The sequence below is a fragment of the Triturus cristatus genome, chromosome 3_2, assembly GCF_964204655.1.
Source record: "Triturus cristatus chromosome 3_2, aTriCri1.1, whole genome shotgun sequence".
In the NCBI taxonomy this organism is placed as follows: Eukaryota; Metazoa; Chordata; class Amphibia; order Caudata; family Salamandridae; genus Triturus; species Triturus cristatus.
The window spans coordinates 335,485,851-335,503,377 of record NC_140584.1 but is presented as its reverse complement, the minus strand read 5'-3'; the positions used below and the strand labels follow the sequence as shown (position 1 = coordinate 335,503,377).

Genomic DNA, 17,527 nt, shown 5'->3' with positions numbered 1-17,527 from the left:
TGTTGGCGCAGCTCCGGAAAGCACTTATCCAAGAGGTGCTCCCGTAAAAAAAGATTGTACACCCCTTGGTAGTCCTGCACCTCGTTGCCACGCACCCAACCATCTTGTAACGCCCTGAACGTCTCAGGATCGTTTAACAGACACGACAATGAGGACGCAACCACTTGTGAAGGGTTAGTTCTTTTAATGAAGGCAAATAAAATACAAAGAACAAACAAAAGTTATAGTCACTGGAATCCTCCAGGCTAAGTACGTTACCAGCCCACAGCACGGATGGTCCTAACCGTCCTCTGCATATACGCTGATCCCGGCGTATGCCAACAGAGGGCAGAAATGAAATGGCCGACAATGCCAATCGGTAGGCTGTGAGGGGCACGAAGAGTGTTGGGGAGAATCGAGGAGTCAGGGAAACACCCAGCCGGGGTCTCTACCTAAGGGAGCAGCCGCTCAACCTCTTCCTCAGACTGCACCGGGACGCGGAGTCACCTCCTGGTGATGCGTCACCGATACCCCAATCACAAGCAAGAAGACTGAACCGAGAGCAGCCGCTCGATCGATCCTGTGGACTTCCGAGTCTGTAACGCGGCAAACACCTCCTGGTGTGCGTTACAGCTGGCAGTCCCTGTGTCTCTGGTCGGGCTGGGAGTTACGACTCCAACCAGCAAAAGCGCCACTGCGCTTGGACTCAGCCGAGTCAAAAAGCGAAGCTCAATGGTTGACCGGTAGAGCTTCCGGGTCCTTCACAGGTGACGATGGGGCAAGACACGGCCCAGGGAGTAACGACTCGACCTACCTCCGTTCTTGCCTTACTGGAGCACCACTCCGGAACACTGCTCTTCACGAAGCAGGTACGTCGGTGTAAACACAATATCCGACAGCCTTGTACCTCCCGGTTCCTCCCTTTATAGGGCGTGTTTTCCTTGAGTTATGTAACAGCTCTCCTGTTTACATAAGGGCGTGTTTCCCTTGAGTTATGTAACAGCTCTCCTGTTTACATAAGGGCGTGTTTCCCTTGAGTTATGTAACAGCTCTCCTGTTTACATAAGGGCGTGTTTCCCTTGAGTTATGTAACAGCTCTCCTGTTTACATAAGGGCGTGTTTCCCTTGTATGACAGGAATTCTTGACAGTACATCCTCCCTCTCAGCGGCTCCCCACGGGTCCAGCGCTGGCAGGAAAACGCCGATGGAACAAGGAGACCAAGCGCGGAGCATGAACCCCTTCAGCCGGTTCCCATGAATGCTCCTCCGGGCCATAGCCTTTCCACGCAACCAGGTACCACAGCTTCCCCCTGCGCCATTTGGACGCCCGTATGCCTGACACTTCATACTCCACCTCCGACTCCACGCATACCGGCCTAGGTGTCCCAGACGGCTTGGAGGGTGCTGGTTTGAGCAATGATACATGAAAGACAGGGTGTATCCGCAATGACTGGGGCAAGCACACCTTCATGTTCACGGGACCCATACACTTGGTAATTCGATAGGGGCCCATGTACTTGGGATGGAACACACTGTTCTTTCGAAACCTCATGTTTCTTGTGGATATCCAGACGTAGTCTCCAGTGCGGTACAGTGGCCCGGGCCTTCTCTTCCTATCTGCCGCAGCCTTGTATCTTCTCTTGGCCTCTATTAGGACAGCCCTTGAGCGCATCAACGTGTCTTTTATGTGTGCCACCCTGTCCGCTGTGGCGGGAATCCTGTCCTCTCTGAACGGATGTAGAAATGGCAAGAACCTGGGATGTTGGCCATAGTTGCTATAGAACGGAGATGACTGTGTGGAGCTGTGAGTGGCGTTGTTATAGGCTATCTCTGCAACCCATAGCAAGTCGACCCATTCTTCCCTGCCCTGGTCCACAAAACATCGCAGATACTGTTTGAGCGTTTGGTTCAGGCGCTCGGTTTGGCCGTCCGTTTGAGGGTGGTAGCTGGTGGACAGGGCGGTCTTAACATGCAGCGCAGTGCACCAAGTCTTCCAGAATTGCGCAGTAAACTGCGACCCCCGGTCCGACACGATCACCCCAGGTAATCCATGCAGTCGTACCACATTCTTTAGGAGTAGTGACGCCAATTCCCCGGCCGTAGGGACTCTCTTGCAGGGGATGAAGTGCCCCATTTTCGTCAAGTAATCCACCACCACCAGTATTGCCGTCATCCACTGGTCTACCGGTAGGCCCACCACGAAGTCCAGTGATATGCTATCCCATGGTCTATCCGGGGTCGGAAGTGGATGTAAGAGCCCTTGGGTTCGGCCATGGTCGGCCTTCATGGTAGCACACGTAGGACACTCCTGTCCCCACCTCCTGACATCCACTCTCATGGTTGGCCACCAGAAATGCCGTCCCATGCTAGCCACCGTTTTTTCAAAGCCCAAATGACCTGCGCATGGAGAGTCATGGCACCAGATGAATGCTTGTTTCCTTAGCCTAGGCGTGGGTATCAATAGGCACCTGCCCTTCAGGGGTATCCCGTCCTTCAGCTGCCATTCTCTGTGACTGAGGAGCCACCTCCGCCATGCGAATGACCTGATCCCTCTCTTTATTCCCCTCAGGAAAGTATCCGGTTGGATAACCCCCAATACCATCCTCGGGGAAATGATGGAACGCTTGGTTGCAGGCAATGGTTCCTTAACTGCAGATTGACGGGACAGGGCGTCCGCCTTCCGGTTTTCCGTCCCCGGCCGATATGTGATGCGGAAGTTGAACCCCGCAAAGAAGATCATCCACCGCAGCTGCCTGGGAGAAAGGTGTCTAGTGGCCGTCATGAACTGTAGGTTCCGATGGTCCGTGTACACCGATACCACATGTCTTGCCCTCATCAACCAATGCCTCCATTCGGTGAAGGCGTCCTTGATTGCGAGAAGCTCCTTCTCCGCAATATGGTAGTTGCGTTCGGCGTCGTTGAGTTTGCGGGACATGTACGCAACGGGATGAAGCACCCCTGTGTCGTGGTTGCGTTGGGACAAGATAGCCCCCAGCGCCACATCCGACGCGTCCGCTTCCACCACGTAGGGGAGATCCGGATCGGGGTGAGCCAACACCGGCGCCTTACCAAAGGCGCTTTTCAGGGCCTCAAAGGCTTTGTTCGCTTCAGGGGACCAGACAAACTCCTTGGACTTCCTCAGTAGCTGTGTGATTGGGGCCACCACTCCTGAAAATCCATCTATAAACCGCCTGTAAAAGTTGGCGAAGCCAATGAAACTTTGGACGTCCTTCACGCTTTGGGGCACCGGCCATTCTTTCACCGCCTTGATCTTTCGTTCTGCCATCTCCTGTCCCTCTGGACTCAGCATCACTCCGAGGAATTCCACGGATGTGACGTGGAAGTCACACTTGCTGAGTTTACAAAACAGCATGTTTTCCCTCAGCTTTTGGAGCACAGCTTTGACGTGGTGTACGTGCTCCTCCACACTGGACGAATAGATGAGGATGTCGTCGATATATACGACCACGTAGATATCCAACTCCTCTCTGAATACCTCATTCAAAAAGTACTGAAAGGCTGCCGGGGCGTTGCACAGACCGAACGGCATGACGAGGTACTCAAAAAGGCCGAACCTGGTCTTAAAGGCGGTCTTCCACTCGTCTCCGTCCCTCATGCGCACCAGATGGTATGCCCCTTTCAAATCCAACTTGGTGTAGATACGAGCTTTCTTGACCTGTTCCAGAAGTACACTGATGAGAGGCAAGGGGTACCGATTTTTTATGGTTATCGCATTCAATGCCCTAAAGTCCACACAGGCTCTCAGCTCCCCATTAGCCTTCGGGATGAAGAAGAGTGGCGAGGCGGCCGGAGACTTGGACGGGCGGATGAATCCTAGCTTGAGGAGTTTATCCAGGTACCCCCGGAGATGCACGTTTTCAGGCTCCGTCAGGGCATACAGCCTGCCGCTGGGAACGCTGGCCCCTGACACCAGGTCGATCTGGCAGTCAAACTGTCTATGTGGTGGTAGCACTTCCGCCTTCACCTCATCAAATACATCCTCAAAACTGTGATAAGCCTGGGGGAGAGCCACATCTTTTTCTGCCGCTGTAGCCACCGTCTGACTCCCGCTCTCATCTGCGTCAAGGGATTCCGTTCTTATTCCACAATGCAGGATGCAATACGGTGACGTCATTTCGATGCGATGTGTTGGCCAATCCACAAAGGGGTTGTGTTTCTGTAGCCACGGCAATCCCAATATGACGCCATATTGGGGCGCTCGGATGATGTTAAAATCGATTTGTTCCAAATGGTTCCTCCCATATCTCATCGGAAGGACCCCCGTGTGCTGTCCGATGGGCCCCGTCACCAATCGCCTTCCGTCTACCGCATAGACGTCTTCAGGTACTGCTTTGGGAAGAAGCACTAGCCCTAGCCTGCATGCCTCGTTGTGGTCCATAAACATGCCAGTGGCCCCTGAATCCACCATGGCCACAACGGGTATCCACTGGTCATGCACTCCCACGTGCACCGTGATAAACAGGTGTCGTTGTCCCTTAGTGACCGAGTTGGAAAGTGAAGGGATGGATGAGTGACTCCGAGATGCCCCTTCTCTGGTCTTGGAGTCCTCTAGTTTTCCGCCGGTATGTCCACCACGGCTGTTACCGACCGGTTGGCCCGATAACGTGACGTCTTCGGTTTGGCAGGGCATTCACGTACGTAGTGGCCTTTTTTGCCACAATATAGGCACAATCCTTGTTTACGGCGTGACTCTTTCTCCGTGGCTGTGAGGCTCGCTCGTATTGCGCTGATGTCCATGGGTTCTCCCTTGGATGCGGTGGAAGTTTCAGGACTTCCCACCGTCACATAGGATGGAAGGGATTTTCCTTTTCTCCCATGATCCCCCTTTCTTTCACTTAGCCTATGTTCCAGCCGTAATACCAGGTTGATAAGGCCCTCACATGTCTTGGGTTGAGGGTCAATATGAGCCACGGCGTCCTTGAGCTCATCGCACAGCCCTTGATGGAAGAGCGCCGTCTGTTTAGCAACAGGCCACTTGGTTTCCGCAACCAGCCTTCGGAACGCGTTGAGATACTGCACCAGGTCGTTGGATCCCTGTCTCAACTCAAGCATTTCACGGTCCGCCGTGTACGAGTCAGCCCTTCTGTCGAATACCTTCAGGAATTCCTCGCGAAAAGCACCCCAATCACATAAGAGGGGGTCGTCCCTGCTCACCAGAGGTACGGCCCATTGTGCCGCGTTTCCAGCCAAATAGGATATAAGGAAAGCCACACGAGCCTGACTCGTGGGGAACGCCTTTGGTTTGCACGATAAATGTAGCGCCACTTGTGTGAGGAATACCTGCACTGTGTTAGGATCCCCACTGTACCTCTCTGGTGTTGCCAAGGGGATGGCTACCGGCATTTCCACTACTACCGCAGGGGTCTGGTTCGTGAGGGAGGTGCTGGGCGTGAGCGGGTCCAATTGGATAGCAACCAGTCTGGCTTTTACATCGGCTGTTTCTTGCCTAGAGGCAGCCACTTCAACTTGCACGGCCGCTAAAGCAGCCAGCACATCATCAAGTGTTGCCATGTCTGTTATCGACCGGGAGACAGTTAGTGTTATTAAGGTCGGATATTTTGTAACGCCCTGAACGTCTCAGGATCGTTTAACAGACACGACAATGAGGACGCAACCACTTGTGAAGGGTTAGTTCTTTTAATGAAGGCAAATAAAATACAAAGAATAAACAAAAGTTATAGTCACTGGAATCCTCCAGGCTAAGTACGTTACCAGCCCACAGCACGGATGGTCCTAACCGTCCTCTGCATATACGCCGATCCCGGCGTATGCCAACAGAGGGCAGAAATGAAATGGCCGACAATGCCAATCGGTAGGCTGTGAGGGGCACGAAGAGTGTTGGGGAGAATCGAGGAGTCAGGGAAACACCCAGCCGGGGTCTCTACCTAAGGGAGCAGCCGCTCAACCTCTTCCTCAGACTGCACCGGGACGCGGAGTCACCTCCTGATGATGCGTCACCGATACCCCAATCACAAGCAAGAAGACTGAACCGAGAGCAGCCGCTCGATCGATCCTGTGGACTTCCGAGTCTGTAACGCGGCAAACACCTCCTGGTGTGCGTTACAGCTGGCAGTCCCTGTGTCTCTGGTCGGGCTGGGAGTTACGACTCCAACCAGCAAAAGCGCCACTGCGCTTGGACTCAGCCGAGTCAAAAAGCGAAGCTCAATGGTTGACCGGTAGAGCTTCCGGGTCCTTCACAGGTGACGATGGGGCAAGACACGGCCCAGGGAGTAACGACTCGACCTACCTCCGTTCTTGCCTTACTGGAGCACCACTCCGGAACACTGCTCTTCACGAAGCAGGTACGTCGGTGTAAACACAATATCCGACAGCCTTGTACCTCCCGGTTCCTCCCTTTATAGGGCGTGTTTTCCTTGAGTTATGTAACAGCTCTCCTGTTTACATAAGGGCGTGTTTCCCTTGAGTTATGTAACAGCTCTCCTGTTTACATAAGGGCGTGTTTCCCTTGAGTTATGTAACAGCTCTCCTGTTTACATAAGGGCGTGTTTCCCTTGAGTTATGTAACAGCTCTCCTGTTTACATAAGGGCGTGTTTCCCTTGTATGACAGGAATTCTTGACACATCTAGTGCCTTACGGGCATAGTCAAAAAAATCCACCCACGTCTGTGTGGACAGGTTATGGCTGCCACGGAACTTCTGCCTGTACCTCTCGGGGTTAAGACCAAATTTCTTGAGTAAGGCCTCTTTCATGGGGGCATACCTGACCTGATCCGCCTTGGCTAAGTATAACAGGGTGTCCCTGACATTGGGAGGTATGTAGCGATACAAGCCCCCTCCCCAATTGCTCTCGGGAACCCCATGGGCGGTCAAGGCCACCTCGTATGCCTCCAACCATTTGGCAATATCGTCCCCCACTGTGTAGCTGGCAATGACTTCTTTGGGTAAATAAAATTTTGACTCATGGGACTCTCTTGGTACGCTGCCACCATTGTCCTTATTGGACGCATTTATCTGGAGGGCGCGCAGCTCCAACTCCTTCAGCTGAAGCTCGTGCGCCAGCTTCTTTTCCTCCATTGCCCATCTCTTGTTTTATCTCTCTTGTTCCAACTTGGCCAATTCCCTTTCTCTCTCTTGTTCCAACTTGGCCAGCTCCCACTTTAACTGCCTCTCCTCCCTCCTGTCCTCATACTCCTTTGGAGACGCGCTCCTACTAGACCCTGTCCTACTACTAGCCCCAGAACATCTCCCTGGGGGCACATTTTCGAACATATCCACATTGAGTATGTCTAGTACTTCCTGGGCGCTCTCCTCCTGAGGTGCATCTGGCGCCTCCTGTCCCTCATCCTCTCTCCCTGCTGGGTGGGCCTCTACCCATGCCCTTAAGGCGGTACGGAGTCCGGTCCTTTGGCCCTCCGCACCCCAGGCACCCCCATCCCCTGCCCGAATTCCCTCAGTTGCCTTACAGTGTACCCCTCGAGGTCGGCTAACCGGAACTCCATCGTGACAGGTGGGGACCTAGATACTAAGGAAGAAAAACTCTAGGATCTGGGTGACAGTTTCAAGCTAACCAGGATTTTACACCCTCAGTCTGGACAGTGGAATGCAATCAGTGCAGTAATAACAGTTGCAGAGCTTCAATACAATAGGCGTTTAATTGTGGCGCCCTCCGCTTCACGGGAGGGTGCTGTATGGTCACAGGTCCTAATCCCACCGCTCGCCAACAATGTAAGACCTGGGGTCACCAAGCCCTAAGGGGGTAACGTGACTCGAGCGGCTGGGCACCCAAAGGCTTTTGTGTAAAGCGACCATACACCACACACAACCTCTGAATCAGGGAACGCACACAATAAGGGACGCCACACTGTAGGGTTTATGCAACAACTCAAGTTTATCTAAGCAGATGGGCATAAAGACAGTTCATTATACGTAAATGCAATTCATTAGATGTAAATGTAGTTCATTATCTGTAAATGCAATTCACTAGAGGTAAATGCAGTTCATTATAGGTAAATGCAATTCACTAGATGTAAATGCAGTTCATTCTACGTAAATGCAATTCACTAGAGGTAAATGCAGTTCACTACATCGGTTAGCATCTGTTGCACTATATTCACCAGCAATTCCCTCTGAGGCCCTAGGCCACCCTCGTATAACTTAACATCCGTTGTACGGACTGGGAATCGTAGCGCCACACCTGGGGTCTAGTGGGGGCTCAGGGCCGACCTCGCGGGCTTCCCGCCCCTCTGGTACCCTTAGCGCCTCAGTGAGCGGTTACAGCGCTACTCGCAATAACTGCACCGTGAATCCTTGTGAGCAGAGCCTGCGGACGTAGCATTACTCGTAATAAGTGAGCATCGAACACTTCAGAGCAAAGCCTGCGAACATAGCGTTAATCGTAATAATTGAGCATTGAACACTTCAGAGCAAAGCCTACGAACATAGCGTTACTCGTAATAATTAAGCATTGAACACTTCAGAGCAAAGCCTGCGAACATAGCGTTAATCGCAATAATTGAGCATTGAACGCTTCAGAGCAAAGCCTACGAACATAGCGTTACTCGTAATAATTAAGCATTGAACACTTCAGAGCAAAGCCTATGAACATAGCGTTATTCGTAACAATTAAGCATTGAACACTTCAGAGCAAAGCCTACGAACATAGCGTTACTCGTAATAATTAAGCATTGAACGTTTCAGAGCAAAGCCTGCGAACATAGCGCTACTCGTACTAATCAAGCTTCAAGTACTTCTGTGCAGTTCGTGGGGCACAACGCTGCTCGACAGTCTCGGAGGCGAGGGGCAATCCCTCGGCGGGGTTTCAAAGTCTTGAGTGAACGGGGGGAACTCCCTCGGAGGGGGAATCCGGGTGTCAGGGTGCGGTGCCGCTCCCGGTCTGTAGGGGGCGCACCGGGTCCGTCCCAAGCCTCCCGGCTTACCTTGAGCTCGACGTCTGGAGGTGTCCGACCCAGCTCCGGACTCCGCAGTAGCTCCTTCCGCGACGGGCTAGGCCACGGCCTTACACACCTCTGCATGCAACTGCCACGGCAGCGACAGGGCCCCGGGCTTCTCCGCGGGCCACGCTGGGGTGATGGTGCACACTTCAGGCTTCCGGGCCGCAGCGGTGAGCACGCTCTGGTCCCCGCACACACAGGGGGGGGGGGTCAAATTAAGCGGGAGAGCTCCACGCTCAACGGGGATGGATGCCGGGGATCCCAGGTCAGGGGGCGCAGGGGTCTCAGCGCCAGTACCTGGTTGATCCCCAGTCGTTCCGAAATCAGCTTTAGCGTAAAGTTTCAGTGTTCAGGTTCGATATGAAGTCTCAGCATTCAGGTTCAGCATGCAGTCGTGGCATGAAGTTCTGATGGCGCAGATATTTCCGGCGCCCTTGGCGGGTTCTGTTCCTGGGGGGTAGGGATTGAGTTGGCGACTAGGTCCTTCCTAGTCAGGCTGGGCAGAGGCTTCCTGGGTCCTCCTACTGCTGGGCAAGATCAGTGGGCTTTACAGGATCCCTCACTCACTTAAGAGGCAGCACCTAAATCCTATCACTCTCAGAGGCATAAGTCCCTGGCTAGGCCCTACCGCCTAAAACTCCTGCATGGATTCTCCAGCTCTGCTTTACCCCACTGGCCAACTGACTAGAAAATGTTCCCTCCCTCTGTTAAGTAGCCCTAGGTCAGGTGATCTCTATCCAAGGCGGCAAAAGTAAAAACACACCTCCCTTCTAGAAGGTTCCAGCACATTCCAGGAGCTTCCCCATTCTACCTATGGGACAAAAAAGGCGGGCTGGTGTCGCAACATTGTTGTGGGGTTCCAGCCAGCTCCTGGCAGCTAGGGTGCTACTAGAAAGACCACTGTGCAGTAGCAGGGGCCTGTGGCAGCCATCTTGGGAGAAGGGAGCACCTGCACCTTAACACTGTTTGGCAATGAAAAGGAGCCCGGAGACCTAAGTCCAACATCAAAATGAGGGTGGAAAAAACGAGGCACGATCAAAAATAGAGGGGGAGACCACCCTAGGGCTGACAGGTCCAACACAAAGACACTAAAATGACAAAAATCCAACAAAGGGAACCGGAGATATGAATTTTGAAAGTGTTAAATAGGAATAGTGCCAAGGAGCATAAAGTGTCAAATATACTTAATGGTCATGGTAGACTGGGACCTAGTCACAATTTGATGCTGCTGGAGTATCAAATCATGCTTGAGAGGTCTGCTGGGGTTTATATATAACACTTGGGCTGAGAATAGGATGGCAAACAATTCCTATGTATCTACTGTCTGGTTGCTGGAAAACCCTTCTTTATTCTACCAGGCGTCTGTCTCAGAGTTAATTTTGGGTACGGGTGCTTTTCCAAACTGCATTTTAATGTTAAATGTGGGAGGTCACTAGGATTACCATAGTACACTTCTGACACACATCCCCAGCACTCAGAGCCCAAGATTAGTGTGGCCAAAGACTTCCATCATCTTGAAAATGCCCCAAGTGGGTAGGGTTGGCCCCAGGAACTTATATGTAATTGGATAGGGTGTGGTCAGGAGTCATTCCTACCCACTAGCTTTACAAGAGTACCTCTGTGGTGAATTGTGACTTAAAGGATTAAATACAGAATGTAAAATCTTTGGTAAGGATGAACTTTGTTGGTGTATTCGACCTGCGCTCCATCGTGGTCAGCGTCAAATTGCACCTAGGTTCTGGTTTACTGAGACTATTGACTATTATTGGCACTTTATGTTTCTTGGTGCAATTCCTATTTAAAACTTTAAACATTCATATCTCTGGCTCCCCTTATTGGCTAATTGGATTTTTGTTATCTTGGTGTCATTTTATTTATTAAATTGTACTCTATGTTTCTAATTCAGTATGGGATTTTTATTGTTTTGCATTTTGACTTAATTTCTGTTTAGTACTGCATAAATAGTGTACACATTGCCCTAAGTTAAGCCTGTCTGCTTTGTACCATAGCTACAAGGGGGTTGAGCTAAGGTTAATTTAGTGACTAACTAGAGTTCATCCTGGCAAGGTCCGTGATTATTACTTGAGGTGGGTAGTTACTCACCCCAATTAATAATCCAATTTCTTACATCGCAAACAAGGACTAGCTTTTTTAGTAAATATTTTCTGTTTTAAACGCATGTAGTTGTTTAATAACTACAAAACTTCTATCCATTAGTATTCAAGCTTTATACATTCACAGTGCACAAATCAAGAAAAAAGGAAAAATTATGGGCATAGTTTTACAATCACCGCCGGAACGTAACTTCTCGTTTTTCTCAATACACAGACATTTCCAGAAGTATACCTAGAAATTGCACCACGCGATACCAAAGGGGATGATGACGGAGCGTTTGAGCAAATCAAACACTCACCCCCAGCCAACTGATCTGGGTCTAATCCATCATCTTTCTTTAGCTCACTCCACCACCCCAGTTCAGACATGGCCATATGCAAATCAGTCTGACCCTGTGCCTCATGGGAACAGTCCAGCCCGAACTGCCAAGCCATGTCTTCCATGGACCGGAAACAAGCATCCTGGGACCGGTTTCGGGTTCATAACGCTCATCAGCCAGGCTATCTTGAATCCAGTGGCAAAGTGAGCAAGGGACCCACATCTGGGCATACCCTGCCAACTTAGGGCGAACAAAGCGATACCACAGGGGATGATGGATGGAGCGTTTGAGCAAATCAAACACTCACCCCCAGTCAACTGATCTGGGATTAATCCATCATCATTCTTTAGCTCACTCCGCCACCTCAGTTCAGACATGGTCATAAGCAAATCAGTCTGACCCTGTGCCTCATGGGAACAGTCCAGCCCGAACTGCCAAGCCATGTCTTCCATGGACCGGAACAAGCATCCTGGGACCGCTTTCGGGTTCATAACCCTCATCAGCCAGGCTATCTTGAATCCAATGGCAAAGTGAGCAAGGGACCCACGTCTGGGCATACCCTGGGAACTTAGGGCGAACAAAGCGATACCAAAGGGGATGATGGACGGAGCGTTTGAGCAAATCAAACACTCACCCCCAGTCAACTGATCTGGGTTTAATCCATCATCATTCTTTAGCTCACTCCACCACCCCAGTTCAGACATGGCCATATGCAAATCAGTCTAACCCTGTGCCTCATGGGAACAGTCCAGCCCAAACTGCCAAGCCATGTCTTCCCTGGACCGGAAACCAGCATCCTGGGACCGGTTTCGGATTCATAACCCTCATCAGCCAGGCTATCTTGAATCCAGTGGCAAAGAGAGCAAGGAACCAACGTCTGGGCATACCCTGCCAACTTAGGGCGAACAAAGCGATACCAAAGGGGATGATGGACGGAGCGTTTGAGCAAATCAAACACTCACCCCCAGTCAACTGATCAGGGTTTAATCCATCATCATTCTTTAGCTCACTCCTCCACCCCAGTTCAGACATGGCCATATGCAAATCAGTCTAACCCTGTGCCTCATGGGAACAGTCCAGCCCGAACTGCCAAGCCATGTCTTCCCGGGACCGGAAACCAGCATGTTGGGACCGGTTTCGGGTTCATAACCCTCATCAGCCAGGCTATCTTGAATCCAGTGGCAAAGTGAGAAAGGGACCCATGTCTGGGCAACCCCTGCCAACTTAGGGCGAACAAAGTGATACCAAAGGGGATGATGGACGGAGCGTTTGAGCAAATCAAACACTCTCCCCCAGTCAACTGATCTGAGTTTAATCCATCATCATTCTTTAGCTCACCCCACCACCCCAGTTCAGAGATGGCCATATGCAAATCAGTGTGACCCTGTGCCTCATGGGAACAGTCCAGCCCGAACTGCCAAGCAATGTCTTCCCTGGACAGGAAACAAGCATCCTGGGACCGGTTTCGGGTTCATAACCCTCATCAGCCAGGCTATCTTGAATCCAGCGGCAAAGTGAGCAAGGGACCCACGTCTGGGAATACCCTGCCAACTTAGGGCAAACAAAGCGATACCAAAGGGGATGATGGATAGAGCGTTTGAGCAAATCAAACACTCACCCCCAGTCAACTGATCTGAGTTTAATCCTTCATCATTCTTTAGCTCACTCCACCACCCCAGTTCAGACATGGCCATATGCAAATCAGTCTGACCCTGTGCCTCATGGGAACAATCCAGCCCGAACTGCCAAGCCATGTCTTCCCTGGACCAGAAACATGCATCCAGGGACCGGTTTCGGGTTCATAACCCTCATCAGCCAGGCTATCTTGAATCCAGTGGCAAAGTGAGCAAAGCAAGGAACCCACGTTAGGGAATACCCCGCCAACTTAGGGTGAACGAAGCGATACCAAAGGGGATGATGGACAGAGCGTTTGAGGAAATCAAACACTCACCCCAGTCAACTGATCTAGGTTTAATCCATCATCATTCTTTAGCTCACTCCACCACCCCAGGTCAGACATGGCCATATGCAAATCAGTCTGACCAATTGCCTCATGGGAACAGTCCAGCCCGAACAGCCAAGCCATGTCTTCCCTGGACCGGAAACAAGCATCCTGGGACCGGTTTCGGGTTCATAACCCTCATCAGCCAGGCTTTCTTGAATCCAGTGGCAAGACTCCATTCAGGTTGGGATTTTTGTGGACAAGGGACTTAATTTATAAGGCATCTAAATGCATAATGTCTTAAATATCTACCTTAGGATTCATGATTATATTTAAAATATTAACATTTGATATCAGTATGGCACCAAATATATTTTCCGTAATAAATGTAACAGTTTTCATTTACCTGTCTGAGGAGTGGTCTCTCACAATGTGGAGTGAGTTTCACTACATTCCACGAAATAGCCTTCTTTGTAGGGATTGTCACTGAAAACCCTGCAATCATTAATATACTTAAGCCTAACAAGGGGTTCCAATATGAGTATCAATACCATAAGCCAATGTAGTCCACAAGCACAATGACATGGATCTTGAACTGCCCAGTGTACTTGGCTTTTCAATGTGAGATGTGAGCAATGACACCAATAGCTCCTCTAAAAAAGTAGTGTAAACAGAAATGTGGAAGCGGTCCATCGATCTGGCATTATATTGGATAATGGCCAAAATATACACTCCTTGGCATACAGAAAGCTAATGAACAATTCCCCTGACCCTCTTAGGGCTCATGAGAGGGGAACATTGGACTTCTCGAGGACAATGACTGGGTGGAGGCCATTCAGAGTCCCACAGAGGTAGCTAAACATGGCAGTTTCCTCTTAATACAATTGAGGATACTTCATAGATCATACTTCTCTAGATCACTCCTACACCAACTGGGGAGATGTAACACAGCCCTGTGGACAGGGATGTGGTATTCTGGGTTCCCTTTTCCATATATTATGGGATTACCTGAAAATCCAACTATACTGGAAGGAGTGACAGTGGTTATGGCCCAGGCCACTAGCCACATGGTGCCGGTACACCCTCTGTGTCATTTATTGAATATAATGGGCGAGGAGGACTGGCCCAAATACCAAAAGATATGGCTTGTACTGGCTGCTGCGGCCTCTATACAGAACATAGCACCAGCCTGGGGAACAAGTTGACCCCCGTGTGTAACAGAATGGGAAACCAATTTGAACTGGTGCAAACATGCAAAGCGGGTGGTATAGCAGAGCCGGGGTTTCACAAAGAAATGGGAGAAAGTTTGGGAACAATGCTGTGCCTACAGGGGTCAGTGAGTGGTCTCCATAAAAGACTGTGCAATACTCTGTTGGAGAGACTTCGAACATGTATTGAACATTACCATGTTGTGTTGATTACACAAATGTATGTCGTAAATTTCCATCTGATTCTACCAACCACTGTGAATGTGCTGCGTCTTTATCTTTTCCCTGCCTATAATGCAATTGATCCATAAATTAAGTGGTAGTATACTGATTAACTGCTTAGTAAAAATATGTTTCTTAAATGGCTCCAGGAGGTTGTACACATTTTTTCGAATGTCTCCCTCTGTCAGTCTCTGTGCATGGATTACAAGAAAGGCAGTTTGCCTTTCCCTGGATTAGTAGGGACAAGGTGCTAGGGACCCTCTTGTCACTCGTTTGATCTCCATAGGTGCCGCGAGGGCCTGTGCTGGCCTATGCCAGGCCGCATGGACCAAGTCCATGGCAGATTTTCAGAACTTTCTGATGGGCCTTTCCTATGATCCTGCCTTCCAAGAGAACAGGCAGGGTTGCAAAGCTGACATCTACTGCACAGTGTGGCATGCTTTGGGACGGTTTAGCTACCACTGTACTCTGACTGAGTGGGCACACTTGGCCTGTTTAAGGATTTACTGCTTGGCCAGCCTCGGCTGTTGATTCAAGGAAACAGCTTCCACCCAGCCAGGACTGTCTGACTCGACGGTCTGCCTTTTGTGAAGACCGCTCAGCAAAGTGAAGGTTAAGCATCTTAGCAATTCTGCCCAGTGGTCAGACAAAAGTGGATGGGGTGGGTGGCGCTGGGCCTAGATGCCGCCTTGTGGTCTGGGCCCTGCGTGCCTGTCCGTTGCCCTTCTCCACCAAGCATATTTCCACAGCAGCTCAGAACAACCGATCTGTGGGGTTTCCTGGCTGCTCAGCCAGCACCCCTGTGTCTAGCTCAGGCTCAACCTTTGCCCCCCTCTCCTTTCTAATGTCGTGGAGCAGGCTGGGCCCACCGGTGCCCATGTGACTTCCCTGTCCCCCCTCAAGTCCCTGCAGGCAAGCAGGGGCTATCGCAGCAGGCTAGAGAGGGGTGTGAAGGTCAGTTCGAGACAGGCACATGGTTCCTCTTCCCATCCAGCAGGAGCGACTACCTGGTTGACCCTGACAGTAGCATAAGCTTGTCTCTCAGATTAAACAATGCATGCGGAAGTACACACATCCAGTACAGTGAAACTGCGAATGGCTCATTAAATCAGTGATGGTTCCTTTGATTGCTCCATCTGTTACTTGGATACCTGTGATTATTTTAGAGCTAATACTTGCTAATGAGCACTGAGATCCCTGGATAAGTGCATTTATCAGCCCAAGACCAATCCGGGCTCGCCTGGCCACTTTGGTGACTCTAGATAACCTTGGTCTGATCGTACGGCTCCTTGATGGCGACGATGCATTCGGATGCCTGACCTATCAACTTTCAATGGCACTTTATGTGGCTACCTTGGTGACCACAGGAAGTGGGGATCAGGATCTGATTCTGGAGTGAGAGCCTGGGAACGGCTACCACATCCAAGGACGGGATCAGGTGTGCAAATTACCTACTCCTGACTCAGGGAGGTAGTGGCAAAATGTACAATACAGGACTCTTTTGAGTTCTTGTAAATGGAATGAGTACATGTTAAATCCTTTAACTAGGATTAATTGGAGGCAAGTCTGATGCCAGCAGTTGTGGTAACTCCAACTCCAATAGCATATATTAAAGTTGCTGCAGTTTAAAAAGTCATAATTGGATCTTGGGATCGAGCTAGCGGTCTGCCGTGAGGTGAGCTAATGCTTGTCCCAGCGCCTGTCTTTCAGCACCCCCTTCATTCTATTAACTGATCGTCCTGGGGCTCAGATCATTTACTTTGAAAAATGTGAGTGTTCAAAATAGGCCGGTTGCCTGAATACTTCAGTTAGGAATAATGGAATAGCACTCCAGTTCCATTTTGTCGGTTTTCAGAACTAGAGGCCATGATTAAAAGGGATGGCCGGGGCATTTGCATTGTGTCACTAGAGGTAAAAATCTTGGACCGGCACAAACCAAACCACAGCAAAATCATTTGCCAAAATGTTTTAATTAATTAAGAATGAAAGTCAGAGGTTAAAAGATGATAAGATACTGTTGTAGTTCCGACCATAAACGATGCAGACTAGGGATCCAACAGTGTTATTCCCATGACCCGCTGAGCAGCTTCCAGGAAATGTGAAAATTAAAGGAATTGACGGAAGGGCACCACCAAGAGTGGAGCCTGCAGCTTAATTTGACTCACCACAGCAAAACTCAACTGGCCCTGACACTGAGAGGGTTGATAGATATAGCTTTCTTGATTCTGTGAATGGTGGTGCATGGCCATTTTTACTTGGTGGAGCGATTTGTCTGGTTAATTCTGATAACAAAGGAGACTCCTCCGTGCTAACTAGTTACATGACGCCCTGCGGTTGGTGTAAAACTTCTTAGAAGGAGATGTAGCGTTCAGACAAATGAGATCAACCAATAACAGGTTTGTGATGCCCTTAGATTTCCGTAGTTGCAAGCGTGCTGCAGGATCAGCGTGTGTCTACCCTTCGCCGACAGGGAAGGCAACCCACTGATCCCCATTCATGATAGGCACTGGGGATTGCAATAGTTTACCAAGAACACGGAATTCCCAGTAAGTGCGGATCATACGTTTGCGTTGATTAAGTTCCTGCCCTTTATAAACACCATCCGTCGATACTACTGATTAGATAGTTTAATGAGGTCTTTGGATCAGCCCCACCAGCTCAGTAATGGCCCTGCTGGAGCACCGAGAATACAATCCAACTTGGCTATCTAGAGGAAGTAAACATCGTAACAAAGTTTAATTAGGTGAACCTAAGAAAGGATTATTAATGGCCAGAGGAGCGGTCAATGGCCACTGGGCACTTGGGTGAG

General features: G+C 50.2%; 1 pseudogene; it reads left to right on the top strand.

The window, feature by feature from the left end:
• Nucleotides 1-15,722: 15,722 nt before the first annotated feature.
• Nucleotides 15,723-17,484, top strand: LOC146857315 (18S ribosomal RNA; annotated as a pseudogene).
• The last annotated feature ends 43 nt before the right edge of the window (nucleotides 17,485-17,527 follow it).